This window comes from Furipterus horrens, unplaced genomic scaffold, assembly GCF_987537825.1.
Source record: "Furipterus horrens unplaced genomic scaffold, mFurHor1.1.pri manual_scaffold_5, whole genome shotgun sequence".
NCBI classification, from domain to species: Eukaryota; Metazoa; Chordata; class Mammalia; order Chiroptera; family Furipteridae; genus Furipterus; species Furipterus horrens.
In genome coordinates, this window is record NW_028327175.1 from 167,646,023 (window position 1) to 167,661,388 (window position 15,366).

Genomic DNA, 15,366 nt, shown 5'->3' on the forward strand with positions numbered 1-15,366 from the left:
ACCATAATGAAATCCTACTACACAAATAAAAAGGCATACCACACCAAGTGTGAATGAGGATGTTGAGGACCTGGAACTCAATACATACTGCTTGTGGGAAGGAAAATGTTGCAACATTTTGGAAAACAGTTTAACAGTTTCTTATAAAATTAATATACCACTACCATATTATTCAGCCAGTCACATCTAGCTATTTACCCAAGGGAAAAAAACATATGTCTATATAAAGGCTTGCTATACACAAGTGTTCATAGCAGCTTTATTTCTATTAGCCCTAAACTGAAAACAACCCAAATGTCTATCAGCAAGCGAAAGAATAAACAAACTGTGGTACATCCATACAATAGAATATTAGTCAGTAATAAAAAGAAATGAGCTATAACATGGATGAATCTCAAGATAGTTATGCTGAGTGAAAGAAGCCAGAAGAAAAAGAGTTAATACTATGATTATAGTCATATAAAACTCTAGAAAATGTAAACTAATTAATAGTGACAGAAAGAAGATCCATAGTTGATGGGGGATAAGAGCAGGGGCTTTCAGGGAGGGACAGGAGGAAATTTCTGGAAGTAATGGAAACATCCATTATCTTAATTGTGGCAATGGTTTGTGAGTGTCTGTATATGCCAAAACTTATTGAAGTATGCACTATTTTGTGTCAATTATATCTTAGTAATGCTTTTTTAAAAAGAAAGGGAGGATATAGTTCTACTAGCAATTGCTAGATCAGATAAGGCACTGCAAGAAAGCTGCTGTCCTACCGAGGGGCAGGGGAAGAGATGGAATAGGTTATCGACTCCAAAGTCTTCCTATGATGCAATGCCCACTTTTGCTCCCACTATCCCCTCCGTCAGGGCATGCCTTCCTAATCCTTCTCACCTATTTAGATTCCTCTGTTCTTCTAGATCTAGGGGAGAAATAGCTTCCTCCATGAAGCCTTCCAGGACCACACCGACTTGTGTTTTCTTCATCTTATATACTGGAACAGCAATTATTTTGTATGTTACTACTTAGATCCTCAGCTATGTGTCTGCTGATTAGAGGACAAATCAGTTAAGAAGGGTTCAGCCCACCATCAGTACTTGCTCTCTTAGGCTCTCCTGAGGCTTCCATAAGTGCCTGCTCTTGTCCTGGCAGTTTTTCCACCTCCTTTCAGAATAGATGGAAGTGCGCATATACTAACATCTCTTTTGTTAACAGCAGCTCCACCTGCCCAAATGCTATGCACATGAAAACACCTCTCTCCCCTCAAGCCCAATCAATTGCAACATACTCTTGGCTCTCTCCAAATCTTGAATCAATCTCTCTCCTTCTCTGTGGCCATGAACCTAGTCCCAGCTGTCACCATTGCTTGCGGGATTACTGCAATGGCCTTGTCACTAGTTTCCCTACATTTCCTCTCTTCAACACCCACAATTGGTCTGTTTTCAACCCAGCACCCAGAGGGTCCTTCTAAGACCTATATCAGCTCAAGTCATTTCTCTTCATAAATTGTTTTTATCTAAGTTTTCCCAGTTGCGCTCAGAATAAAGTCAAGACCCCTTGTCATGCCCTATGGGGCTGTACTTTATTTGGCTTCTGCTGACCTCTTTGACCTGCTTCTTTGTGGTGCTCCCTGTGTACCCTCTGAGCTCCTGGACTGGTGCTCTCCCGGTATTGTGTGCACACCAGACTCTTGTCCTCTCCCGGGAGCCCCTCCCTACCCCACATTCTTTTACAGTGGGGCTTCTTCAGAGAGGATTTCCTCAACTGACTGTTTCAAATGGGTCCTTCCTCTTTAACTTCTCTCACGGTGTCAAGCTGTTTCCTACCATCTATTCCTATTTCTAAGTGCATATATATATATATAACCCCTGGCTGGTTTGGCTCAGTGGATTGAGCGTCGGCCTGCGAGCTAAGTGTCGCTGGTTCGATCTTCCAGTCAGGGCACATCAGAGAAGGAAAACTCTGACTCCAAAAACCCTCCGCTGCCTTGCGGCATACCTCTTCAGGGGAAAGGCTAAGGGAGTAAACCCCGACAGAAAATCCGGAGCCGGAGTCCCTAAGGCGGTTTGACGTTGTAGTCAACACCGGCAACTCCTGCGGCGCACCTGAAGCCAAGCTGTATTGACTCCGTCTTTCCCTTGGATCCTTCAGCTGCGAAGAGAGGGGGGGTCTGCTGCATGGGCAACAGCAGACCCTCCATATCACCCTGCCCAGGCTCTGTAGCTTCAGCTTCACTGGAGAGGCCACTCCAGCGTCATCGCAAGATGTCGATTCAACACGGGAGGAGACACCGTGTCACTCCCGAGTCGGACTGCACAGCCATTCTCGGCGGTGCAGATAGACTCTTAAGAAGCTACACCATCGTCTCTCGAGATGGACGGCTGCCGACGACGACGATATATATATATATATATATATTGCCCTGGCTGGTTTAGCTCAGTGGATTGAGCGTCGGCCTGCGAGCTAAGTGTCGCTGGTTCGATCTTCCAGTCAGGGTACATCAGAGAAGGAAAACTCTGACTCCAAAAAACCTCCGCTGCCTTGCGGCATACCTCTTCAGGGGAAAGGCTAAGGGAATAAACCCCGACAGAAAATCCGGAGCCGGAGTCCCTAAGGCGGTTTGATGTTATAGTCAACACCGGCAACTCCTGCGGCGCACCTGAACCCAAGCTGTATTGACTCCGTCTTTCCCTTGGATCCTTCAGCTGCGAAGAGAGTGGGGGTCTGCTGCATGGGCAACAGCAGACCCTCCATATTACCCTGCCCAGGCTCTGTAGCTTCAGCGTCATCGCAAGATGTCGATTCAACATGGGAGGAGACAGATACCGTGTCACTCCCGAGTCGGACTGCACAACCATTCTCGGCGGTGCAGATAGACTCTTAAGAAGCTACACCATCGTCTCTCGAGACGGACGGCTGCCGCCGCCGACGACGATATATATATATATATATATATATATATATATATATATATATATATATATATATATATTTTTTTTTTTTTTTACCAATATGATGACTATCTCCTTCACTGGCTGGGAGCTCAGGGAGAGCAGGGAGCAAGTCTGCTCTGTGTTGTGTCTCCAGCACAGGTTCTCCAAAAATATTTGTTGAATGACTGAATGAATCTCAAGGGAAGCTTTGAGGGGACTGGCTCTTTGCTGTATCCTCTGTTCTAGTAACTTTGGACGTGAGATACATTTTTATTTTAAAAAAATATTTTATTCTTTAAAAAAGTATTTTGTTTTTTATGCTATTACAGCTATCCCAATTTTTCTCCCTTTGCCCCCCTCTACCTAGCTTGCCTCCCACTTCCATAGTCAATTCCCACACTGTTGTCCATGTCTATGGGTCCTTCAAATATGTTCTTTGGCTAATCCCTTCACCTTCTTTCAATCACCTCTTCCCTTCTCTCTTACAGCCGTCAGGCTCTTCCATGATTCTATGCCTCTGGTTCCATTTTGCTCATCCGTTTATTTTGTTCATTAAATTCCACTTATAAGTGAGATTGTATGGTATTTGTCTTTCATTGCCTGGCTTAGTTCACTTAGCATAATAGTCTCCAGTTCCATATATGCTGTTTCAAAAGGTAGGAATTCTTTTTTTCTGCTGCAGAGTATTCCATTGTGTAAATGTACCACAACTTTTTAAATCCACTCATCTACTGATGGGCACTTAGGCTGTTTCTAAGTCTTGGCTATTGTAAATAGTGCTACTGTGAACATTGGAGTGCATATATTCTTTTGAATTAATGTTTTGGGATTCTTAGTGTGTATTCCCAGCAGTGGAATCAATGGGTCAAAAAGCAGTTCCATTTTTAGTTTTTTGAGGAAATTCTGTACTGTTTTCCACAGTGGCTGCACCAGTCTGCATTCCTACCAACAGTTAACTATGGTTCCCTTTTCTCCACAGCCTCATCAGCACTTGTTTGTTGATTTATTAATGATAGCCATTTTGGCAGGTGTGAGGTGATATCTCATTGTGGCTAGTGATGTTGAGCATCTTTTCATATGTCTATGGGCCATCTGTATGTCCTCCTTGGAGAAGTGTCTGTTCATGTCCTTTTCCCATTTTTAATTGGATTATTTCTCTTCCTGGTGTTGTCATATAAGTTCTTTATATATTTTGGAGATTAAAACCTTGTCCAATGTATTGTTGGCAAATATGTTCTCCCATACAGTGGGTTTCCTTTTCATTTTGATGATAGTTTCTTTAGCTGAGCAGAAGGTTTTCGATTTGATGCAGTCCCATTTGTTTATTTTTTCTTTATTTCCCTTGCTCTAAGAGATATAGTGGCAAAATATTGCTATGCAAGATACCTGAAATTTTACTGCCTATGCTTTCTTCTAGGATTTTTATGGTATCATGGCTTATATGTAAGTCTTTTATCCAGTTTGAGTTTATTCTGGTGTATGGTGTAAGATAGTGGTCTAGTTTCTTTTTTTTTGTATGTACTAAACCAGTTCTCCCAACACCATTTATTAAAGAGACTGTCTTTGCTCCATCGTATGCTCTTGCCTCCTTTGTCAAATATTAATTGACTATAAAGACATGGGTTTAATTCTGGGCTCTCTATTCTGTTCCATTCATCTACGTGTCTGTTCCTCAGCCAGTACCAGGCTGCTTTGATTACAGTGGCCTTGTAGTATAGTTTGATATACTTTGTTCTTTGTTCTTCTTTCTCAAGATTGCTGAGGCTATTTGGGGTCTTTTTTGGTTCCATATAAATTTTTGGAATATTTGTTCTAGATCTGTGAAATATGTCATTGGTATCTTAATAAGAATTGTGTTGAATCTATATATTGCTTTGGGTAGTATGGACACTTTAATGGTGTTAATTCTTCCAGTCCATGAACATGATATACACTTCCACTTATTTGTATCTTCCTCAATTTCTTTCTTCAGTGTCCTATCATTTCCTGAGTACAGGTCTTTTACCTCCTTGGTTAAATTTATTCCTAGGTACTTTATTGTTATTTTTATTGCAATAGTAAATGAGATTGTTTTCGTAGCGTCTCTTTCTAATAGTTCATTATTCATGTATAAAAATGCCATAAATTCCTGAATATTGACTTTGCATTTTGTTACTTTGCCTAATTCATTTATTAGGTTGAGTAGTTTTTTGGTGGAGCCTGTAGAGTTTTCTATGTACAATATCATGTCATTTGTAAATAATGATATTTTTACTTTCTCATTTCCAATTTGGATGCTTTTTATTTCTTCTTCTTGTCTGATCTCTGTGGCTAAGACTTCCAGTACTATGTTGGATAAGAGTGATGAAAACGGATACCGCTGTCTTGTTCCTGATATTAAGGGAAACACTTAGTTTTTTCCCGGTGAGTATGATGTTGGCAGTAGGTTTTTCATATATGACCTTTATTATGTTGAGGTATGCGCCCTCTATTCCCACTTTGCTGACTGGTTTATCATAAATAGGTGCTGTGTTTTATCAAATGCTTTATCTGCATCTATTGATATGATCATGTGATTTTTGTCTTTCATTTTGTTTATGTGATGTAGCATATTTATTGATTTGCAAATACTGTATCATTCTTGCACCCCTGTAATAAATCCCACTTGATTATGGTATGATCTTTTAAATGTATTGCTGGATCCAGTTTGCTAATATTTTGTTAAGGATTTTAGCATCTATGTCCATCAGGAACATTGGCCTATAATTTTCTCTCTTTGTTGTGTCTTTACCTGGTTTTGGAATTAGGATAATACTGGGCTCATAAAAAGAATTCAGAAATCTTCCTTCTTGAATTTTTGGATTAGTTTAAGAAGGATAGGTGTTAGTTCTTCTTTGAATGATTGGTAAAATTCACTTGTGAAGCCATCTGATTCAGTGTTTTTGTGTGTCTGGAGTTTTTTGATCACTGCTTCAATTTCATTAGTTGTTATTGGTCTAGTCAGGCTTTGTGCTTCTTTCTGATTCAGTTTTGGAAGATTGCATGTTTCTAGAAATTTATCCATTTTTCCCAGGTTGTCCAATTTCTTGGCATATAGTTGTTCATAGTAATTTCTTACAATCCTTTGTATTTCTGTGATATCAGTTGTTACTTTTCCTCTTTCATTTCTGATTTGTTTATTTGGGTCCTTTCTGTTTTTTCTTCATGACTCTGGTTAAAGATTTTTCAATTTTATTTATTTTTTCAAAGAACCATCTCCTGGATTCATTAATCCTTTGAACTTTTTTGTTTGTTTGTTTTATTTAGTCTCTATGTCATTTATTTCTGCTCTGATCTTGATTATTTCTTTCCTTCTCACTCTGCCCCCCCCCCTCAGTTCTTTTAGGTGTAGGGTTAGGTTGTTTATTTGAAATTTTTCTATCTTCTTTAGGTAGGCCTGTAATGCTATGAACTTCCCTCTCGGGACTGCTTTCATTGTGTCCTATAGGTTTGGGGTTGTTGTGTGTTCATTTTCATTTGTTTCCAGACACTTTTTGATTTCTTCCTTGATCTCATTGTTAACCCATTCATTATTTAGTAACATGCTATTAACCTCCATGTATTTGAAGGTTTTTGAGTTTTTTCTTGAGGTTGATATCTAGTTTTAAGCCATTATGATCAGAGAAAATGTTTGCTGTGATTTCAGTGGCCTTGAATTTGTTAAGCTTATTTTGTGCCCTACCATGTGGTCTACTTTTGAGAATGATCTGTGCACATTTGAGAACAATGCATATTCTACTTCTTTGGGATGAAATGTTCTGTATATATTGATTAAATTTATTTTATCTAGTGTGTCATTTACTACCACTGTATCCTTGTTGATTTTTTGTCTGGACGATCTTTCCGTTGTTGACAGTGGGGTGTTAAATTCCCCTGCAATGACTGTACTGCTGTTGATCTCTTTCTTAAAGTCCTCCAAGGTTTTCTTTATATATTTAGGTACTCCTATATTGAATGCATATATGTTTAGAAGGATTATATCCTCTTGTTGGATTCACCCCTTAAGTATTATGTAGTGACCTTCTCTGTCTCTTATTATAATCTTTGTTTTGGAGTCTATTTGTCAATAGAAGTATTGCTACCCCAGTCCTTTTTTCATCTTCCTTTACATAAAATATTTTTTCCATCCCTTCACTTTAAGCCTGTGTAAATCTTTTGTTCTGAGGTAGGTTTGTTGTGGAGAGTATATATGCAAGTTATGTTTTCTTACCCATTCAGCTACCTTATGTCTTTTGATTGGAGCATTTAATCCATTACATTTAAGATTATTATTGATAGGTACTTATTCATTGTCATTTTTCCCCTTTGCACCTGTGTTCCTCTCTTCCTCTATTTCTTCTTAAAGCAGTCCCTTTAGCATCTCTTGCAATGCTGGTTTGGTGGAAACATATTCCTTTATCCTTTTATTTTTGTCTGGGAATCTCTTTATTTCACCTTCTATTTTTAACTTGCTAGATAGAGTAGTCTTGGTTGCCAGTTCTTGCTTTTCATTACTTGGAACATTTTATGCCAGTACCTTCTGGCCTGTAGTGTTTCTGTTGAGAAATCAGCTGATAATCTTATTGGAGCTCCCTTGTACATAACTCACTGTTTCTCTCTTGCTGCTTTTAAGATTCTCTCTTTGTCCTTAAACTTTGTCATTTTATTTGTGATGTGTCTTGGTGTGGGCCTCTTTAGCTTCATCTTGATTGGGACTTTCTGTGCTTCTTGAACTTGTGTGACTTTTTCCTTCACCAAGTTAGGGAAATTTCCTGTCATTATTTCTTCAAACAGTTTTTCTATCCCTTGCTCCCTTTCTTCTCCTTCTGGTAACCCTGTGATGAGAATATTGTTACCTTTCATGTGGTCCCAAAGCTCCCTTAAACTATCCTCATTCTTTTAAAGTCTTTTTCCATTTTATTGCTCTGACCGGGTGTTTTTTTCTACCTTGTTGGTCCTCTGCTTCATTTAGCCTACTTTTAATTCCTTTGAGTGCATTCTTCATTTCAGATATTGCATTCTTCATTTCCAACTGATTCTTATTCATAGTCTCTATGTCCTTTTTCATGCTGATATAGTTCTCATTAAGTTTCTTGAGAATCTTTATAACCATTACTTTGAACTCTATGTCTGATAATTTGCTTACCTCAATTTCACTTAGCTCTTTTTCTTGGGATTCCTCCTTCCCTTTCAATTGGAGGTTATTTCTTTGTCTCCTCATTGGGGGAGGGCCTCGGTGGCAAGAAGAAGAAAGACACAGAGGAGGCTTGTGACAGCAACTATTTACCAATGAAAATGAAAATAATTCAATATGTTAACAACTGGCATGCCAAATAGGTATGCACTGCCCAGATTGTGATGTAATAAACATGAGGTGTCTAGCATGATGCCAGATGGGGAGAAAGTGTTTGATTTAGGGTAGCAATTACCAGTAATGTGATGGTAAATGCTAGTAAAAACTGGTTTTTCAGAAAAAGTAACCAAAAAAGCAACAGTTTTTAGTGTTTGCCAATTTCCCTAGTGTAAATATTACCAACACGGGTCGTTTCAATTACTTCACAACAATCACTGTGATAAAGAATTTCCATCATACAGATGCAATAGATGTATTGCCATAAATTATACAGATAATAGTAAGACATAGTAAGTTGATTAAAAAATACACTTTTGGTACTTTAAACCTTTGTCCTTTATATAATATTTATTTACTTATTTATTTGTTTATTTATTTTTAAGTATATTTTATTGATTATGTTGTTACAGTTGTCCCAATTATTTTCCCTTTGATCCCCTCCACCCAGTACCCCCCCCCCCCTTAGTTCATGTCCATGGTTCTGAATATAAGTTCTTTGGCTTCACCCTTTCCTATACTATTCTGAACTTCCCCCATCTATTTTGTACCAACCAATTATGCTTCTTAATCCCTGCACCATTTCCCCATTTCTCCCCCTTCCCCCTCCTCGCTGATAACCCTCCAAATGATCCCCACATCTCTGATTCTGTTCCTATTCTGGTCTTCTTAGTTGGATTTTGTTTTTATTTTTTTGATTCAGTTGTTAGTGGTGAGTTTGTTGTCATTTTAATGTTCATAGTTTTGATCTTCTTTTTCTTAAATGAGTTTCTTTAACATTTCATTTAATAATGGCTTGGTGATGATAAACTCCTTAAACTTTCACTTGACTGGGAAGCACTTTATATGCTCTTCCATTCTAAATGATAGCTATGTTGGATAGAGTAATTTTGGTTTTAAATCCTTGCTTTTCATCATCATGAATACATTTTGTCTGTTCTTTCTTGCCTGCAAAGTTTCTTTTGAGAAATCAGCTGATATTCTTATAGGCACCACTTTGTAGGTAACTCTGCTTTTGCTGCTTTTAAGATTCTCTCTTTATCTTGAACCTTTAATGATGATGTGCCTTGGTGTGATCCTCTTTGGGGCTAGCTTTTTGGGGATTCTCTGTGCTTCCTGGACTTGTATGTCTATTTTCTTTCCCAAATTTGGGAAGTTTTCCTTCATTATTTTTTCACATAAGCTTTTGATTTCTTGCTCTTCCTCTTCTCGTTTTGGCAACCCTATGATCCAGATGTTGGCACGTTTAAAGTTGTCCTAGAGGTTCCTAAGCCTCTCCTCATTTTTTTCAATTCTTGTTTCCTCATTCTGTACTCATAGACTATTTTTTTTCTTCCTTATGTTCCAAATCATTGATCTGAACCCCATTTTCCTCCCCTTCATCATTGGTTTTGTGTGGATTTTTCTTCATTTCATTTAGCATAGCCTTCACTTCTTCCCTTACGCGTTTTCCATACTTAAGCATATCTGTTAAGCCTGTGAGCATCTTTATCACCACTGTTTTGAACTCTATGTCTGTTAGGTTGGCTATCTCCTCATCGCTTAGTTCTCCCACTGGAACCTTGATTTGTTCCTCCCTTTAGGCCATACTTTTCTGTCTCCTCATCTTGACAAACTCCTGTGTTTGTTTGCCTCTGTATTTTAGGTAGAGCTATCGCACCTGTTACATTATAAGGGGTGGAACCTTAGGTGTTTGTTATTATGGGGTGACCCATTTCACCATGTTGTGGCGCTGCATGTGGGGGAGGGTTCTGAGAGGGAACAATGCTGCTTGCTCAGCACTTACCCCTTTTCCAGACACTTCTCCCACTTCTGTATGGGACTGGCTCCTCTCTAGTGGTTGCCCTGTCCGTGGTTCCCCAAGTGGGTGGGTGTGTGTACGTTCTAGGACTCTGGGGGCCCTCTAAACAAGTGGACTCTGCTGAGAGACTGGCAGTTTTTTGCTCTGCCCCAGCCCTCACTGGTTTGCACAGTCAGAAGCAATAAGGAAGGCTTTATTTTCCCTGGTGCTGGAACCATGAACTGCGCGATCTGATCTGTTGCTGGGAGCACTCCCCAGGTGCTTCTCCCTACTTTTAAAAATGTGTGACTGCATTTTCCGGTGGCCTGCTGCTGCCATTGCCGATGCCGCCACTGCTGCCACCACCACACTGCATCCCCTCCACACCAGCTCCACCCCTCCTATCTGTCTGGGTGAGTATTTCTTCTTTATATTTTTGTTGAATTTCCATGCAGCTCGATTTTCTGGAACTTCTGGTTGTCTCTAGTTTTAAGGTAGTTGTATTCCTTCTTAGTTGTGGAGGGAGATGCAGGGTGTCTGTCTAGGCCTCCATCTTGGCTGGAAGTGACATATAATTTTTAATTGTAAGTTTATATAATTTAGTTTTTTAATAATGGCTATGTTAAACTACTTGCAGAGTTTCTGAAAAGTTAATGACTGCCTTTTGAGAACAGTGTAACTCAACTCCAGCATGCCTTTGTAAGAGAATGACTATTATGCCTGCTCATCTACATGCCATATCTCTGCCTATTTTCGTTTCTGAAGTTTCTGGTAACTCTTTTGCCTATTACCTGTAGCTAGCCCTACCTGATGCTCATTGCTGGCTATCCTTACTTATGGCACTTGTGCTTGTCTGTGAACTTTTTATTCCTGGTAGCTGCACTAAATATGTGTCCCATCCTGGGGACATGCCTGGTCCCAGATCCTTTCCCCTTTCCATCTGGCCACCCCAGCACCTCCTTGACCCTTAGTTTCCCTCCTGGGCTGCAGTCTGAAGGGACAGAGCTAAGTGGGGGAGGAAAAACAGTATCTAGTGAGGTATGAAAGCATAGAAATGTTGCATTTATTCTCAGGGTTAAAGGGAACCACCTACAGGAGATGGTTTGGCTCACAATCGATTACTCTGCTGCCTACACCTGCTCTACACTTGGCATTTGTTCTGGGGAAGGTGCTTGGCAAATTAATTCCCCAAATGCACAGAAATCTCTCTTGCCAAAGTCAGTTCTTCAACCAGTGATAAATGCTCACCACTGGCTTGTGCAAAAGAAAACAGCGCACAAACCCTGCAGCAGGAACTGTGGCAGTGGAGTGAATGGGGAATTTACAGCCCTTTGAAATCCTGCAGGTCTGTACTTCACAAAGTTGTCAAGTGCATTAAAGGGCCAAGGAGAATGGGTCTTGCTAAAGAAAGAATAGATGCTTCCCAGGAAAAGGTGTCTTACTTTGTTCCAGACTTTATCCACAGGCAGATCTGTCATCAAGCTTTTGTCTCAGGGAAACCTACTCAAAAGGGTCAGGTGTCTGAGACACTAGCTCAGAGAGAGGAGACACTGTTAGCAGACAAGCCTAGAAGATAGTGGTGCAGAGCAGGGAGAACTAACAGTTTGGAGACAAACTGACTTGGTTCAGATTTACCTCCCTCCCTTTGACTTGTGTGATTTTTGGCCAAGTGTGTACCCTCTCTGAATCTTGGGTTTCTCATCTGGGAAAATAGGAATAGTGGTATTGTACCAGATGCTGGTGATGCTCTGTCCACCTCTCTCAGCACTGAGAATTCCTGTGTTCTCGACCCTTGCAGCGTCTGATGCAAGCACTTGAGAATATTTGTCTAAGAGCCTTCAGGCTGACCAGAGTAGGCATATGGCATGGGCCAGTAAATGCTCTGGAAGCCCCTCAACTCCTAAGTGGTGGGAGTGCAGGAAGAATCCCTCAGCTCCCTGACCTCTCAGTGGGACGTACAGCAGATAGAACCTCACTGCCCACAGTAAGAGTCTCCACAACATACACTCTGTTGGTTCTGTCCCTTCTTTGTCTCTCTTTCCCTCTGCCCAACTGGTGCTTCCTGGGATCGCATCCTGAATAAACTGCTTGTAGTTGAATCCTTGTCTCAGGGACTCCTCCTGGGGGATTCCAACCTAAGATAAGTATCTCTATCACAGGGTCATTTTGAGGGTGAAATGAGAATACACTAAAAATGTTCCATGAAAAATAAAGTGCACAGTGAGCAGTACCTAGTAGGGACTAAGTAGATAACAGTCTCCTGTCCACAGACTCCCGTCTCTCTCTCCGTTCTCCTGTCTCTTTCCTGGGAAGCACCTGACAGATGCAGTGGGAACTTCATCTCTCAGGCTTTCTTGCTGTTTGCCTGGCAGCCATTTGAGTTACCTGCAAATGAGAGAGCTGGCGAGAGGCTACCTGCATTCCTATCCCCCTGCTTTTGATATTCTGAGCCTGGGGTGTGTGTGTGTGTGTAAAACTCCCTAGGGGCACAAGTGGAGACTCTGGGAGTTCTTTTGGGGGCTAAACAGACTCCAGGATTAATTAGCTAATGCCTGTGGAGTGCCTCAGAAATGTCAAGTGCTGAGTGTGAAGTGCCATCACTTGAGACAGTTCCCCCTCCCTCAGCCCTCTGTGAAAGACTTGTCGATTACCACCACATGCGGAACCTCGCGCAGAGGATCTGTTGCTGAGCCTCTAGTTGGGACTCTTAACCAGGCAAATATTTATGGTCCCCATTAGGCATTCAGGGCCTCACGTGCCTGTAGAGACTGGAGCTCAGAGCCTGGCCTTGGGTCCAGTGGACATGGACTCAGGAGCGTTGGTGGGCTGCTCGCTCCTCCACAGTGCCCCCTGGGGAATTAATGTGCCCAACATTCTCCAGACCCCCATACTCAGGCAAGCTCTTCCAGGGCTCTCCAACCCACACAGCCAAAACCTAAGGTTGCTCATTGATCTTTGACTGATCTCCATCCAGAGCTTGGGCTTCTTCTCCCCCAGACCTGAGCATGGCACCACCATCCTGCCCGACATTGGAGGCATTTTGATCATCATCCCTAGTGGCCAACCACCTACCAGGTTGTTTGGATTCTTTCTCTATGTCATTCTTCTCTCCACTTTATCACCACTGCTCTGGTTCAGGCTGTCATGCCCTCCCAAGTCTACTGTTTTTGTCTCCTGGCTACTTCTCCTAGCTTCCGGTCTGCTCTCCACGTAGGCAGCGAAGGCTCTTTCTGAAATCCAGTTATAATGGAATCCCTCCCGCAGTGAACATTCAATGGTTCCTTATTGCTTACAGAATAAAATCCAAGCTCTTCTGTCTGCTTAGGGCTTATCATGATTGGGTCCAAACTGACCTTTCTTATCTTTTATCCAACTTTCTCCTTCCAAGTTCCCACTGTCCAGCTACCATGGAATTTGGGACCACTCACCCAGTGGACCATCCAACCACTCCCTGTTTCTGAATTCATCCCCATTTTTGCTGTCTCTGATGCCCCATACCCCCCATACCCTTTTTTTTTGTATGGGGTGGGGCACCCTTTCTCTACCTCCATTTGTATGTTTAGAGAACAGACTGAATATCACCTCTTTCTCCCCTAGCCTCCCATGGCAATCTGATCCATGTCCCTAAGAGGATTTCTGAGTTTGTGTTACAGCGATGAGTAGGGAATCAGCCTCATGCCTCCTGTGCTAATGTGTGTCCGGTGAAGATGTTTTTGACAGCAAGTCTGGTGCTGTGTATGGAGACCTCCTATCAACAGAGAAGACAGTTGCATATAGCACCAGATTGCCTGCTACCTGGCTGTTATTGAACTGAATGTGTATATGAGCTTGTCTTTTCTTCCGGCCCTCAAGGAGCAGCTTGTATGAAATATTTTTCTTCACTGTGGGCAAATATTAGTTGTTCAATACTTGTTGAAATAATATAAACTTGTGGCTTCAGAGACTTCCAGGTATGTTATTAAGATGTGGCATCTCTTCTGTAGGATGTATTTTTCAGAAGCTGGGTTGATGGGACATCACGGCCCACTTTGGGATTCCACAAGCAGAGATTTGCTTGAAGCTTTCCTATCATCCCTTCCAGGTCCTGGGATCTTCATGGGACATTGTCAGGACGTGTCCTCTGCTGGAAGGGCTTGCAAGCATCAGGAAGGCAAGGTTTGGACACTGAGGCCCTAAAGTGCAGGGACCCAGTGTTTGGATAGGCAGGTGGAACCTTTGGTGCAGGGATTATTTCTTCAGCCTTGCAGGGATGGGTGAGCTAGAAATCTAGGTACATTGCTTGGCCTTACTTGGTTGGGTAGCAGGGACAGTGAGGAGGTGAGATCCAGTAGGCTTCAAGGGAGTATTTCTCTCACTTCTGGAAAGGAGACCATCCATTTAGCCTAGGTGTTAGATGGCAGGATATCTGAAGGTACTGTGCCCAGTTTGTGCTTGCCCCTCCCTGCCCCTTCCCTCCCCTTCTCAGGACATAATGGGGCATCTTGCCCAGTATAATTTGTCTGGTCCCAGGAGCACCCATTGCACAACTCCAGAACTCTATATGATTGATGATGCCCCTGGAACCGAGATACCTAGTAGCCCTGTCAGTTCCTGACTTTATCATTTGGAAGCCTGTTGAACAGATAACATCCCTGATAGGTTTTGTCTGATCTCCCATGCTTATAAGAAATTGAGCTAACATTTTAAAATTATGAGACTTTACATAACGTTTCACATTTCTGGTTTCTTTAAAAAAATTGAAGACCTCTCAAGACTGGGCTTCTTATTTCTACAAGGCAACTGAAAGTTGGAGCTGAGCAGTGGCTGCTGCTCCAGACAGGGCAGGTGGGTACCAGCATGGTGTGAGCATCACCTGACCTTCTTTACTTACTCGCTGTCCTGACCAATGGCCTGTTCTTAGGTCACAGTCAAGGCAAATATCACTGATACACTGATGCCAGAACAATGCTGTGTGTTTCCAAATCATAGAGTGTCAGAACTAGAAAAGCCCTTTTGGAACTTGGTTCCCATCTCTCTTATTTTTAGACACAGACCTGGACCTCAGAGCCTGGGAAGGGACTTGCTGAGCCAAACTGAGACCAAAACCCAGGTCTCACTACCCACAGCCAGGGTCTTTCCCAGTTGGAGAGTGTTCCTGCCTCCTTTTCCTTTGTGTCCCTCATTTCACGGCCATCAGCTCCATTGCAGACCTGTGTAAAAACCAAGAGAAGCCTGTGATGGGGAGGGATGAGGAATAAAGGGTAGGGGAGGCCCAAGGCTGCTCAGGATAAAAGCTGAATGCAGGGGCGTTCAAAAGCCACTGGGCACTGAGCGAATTAAGC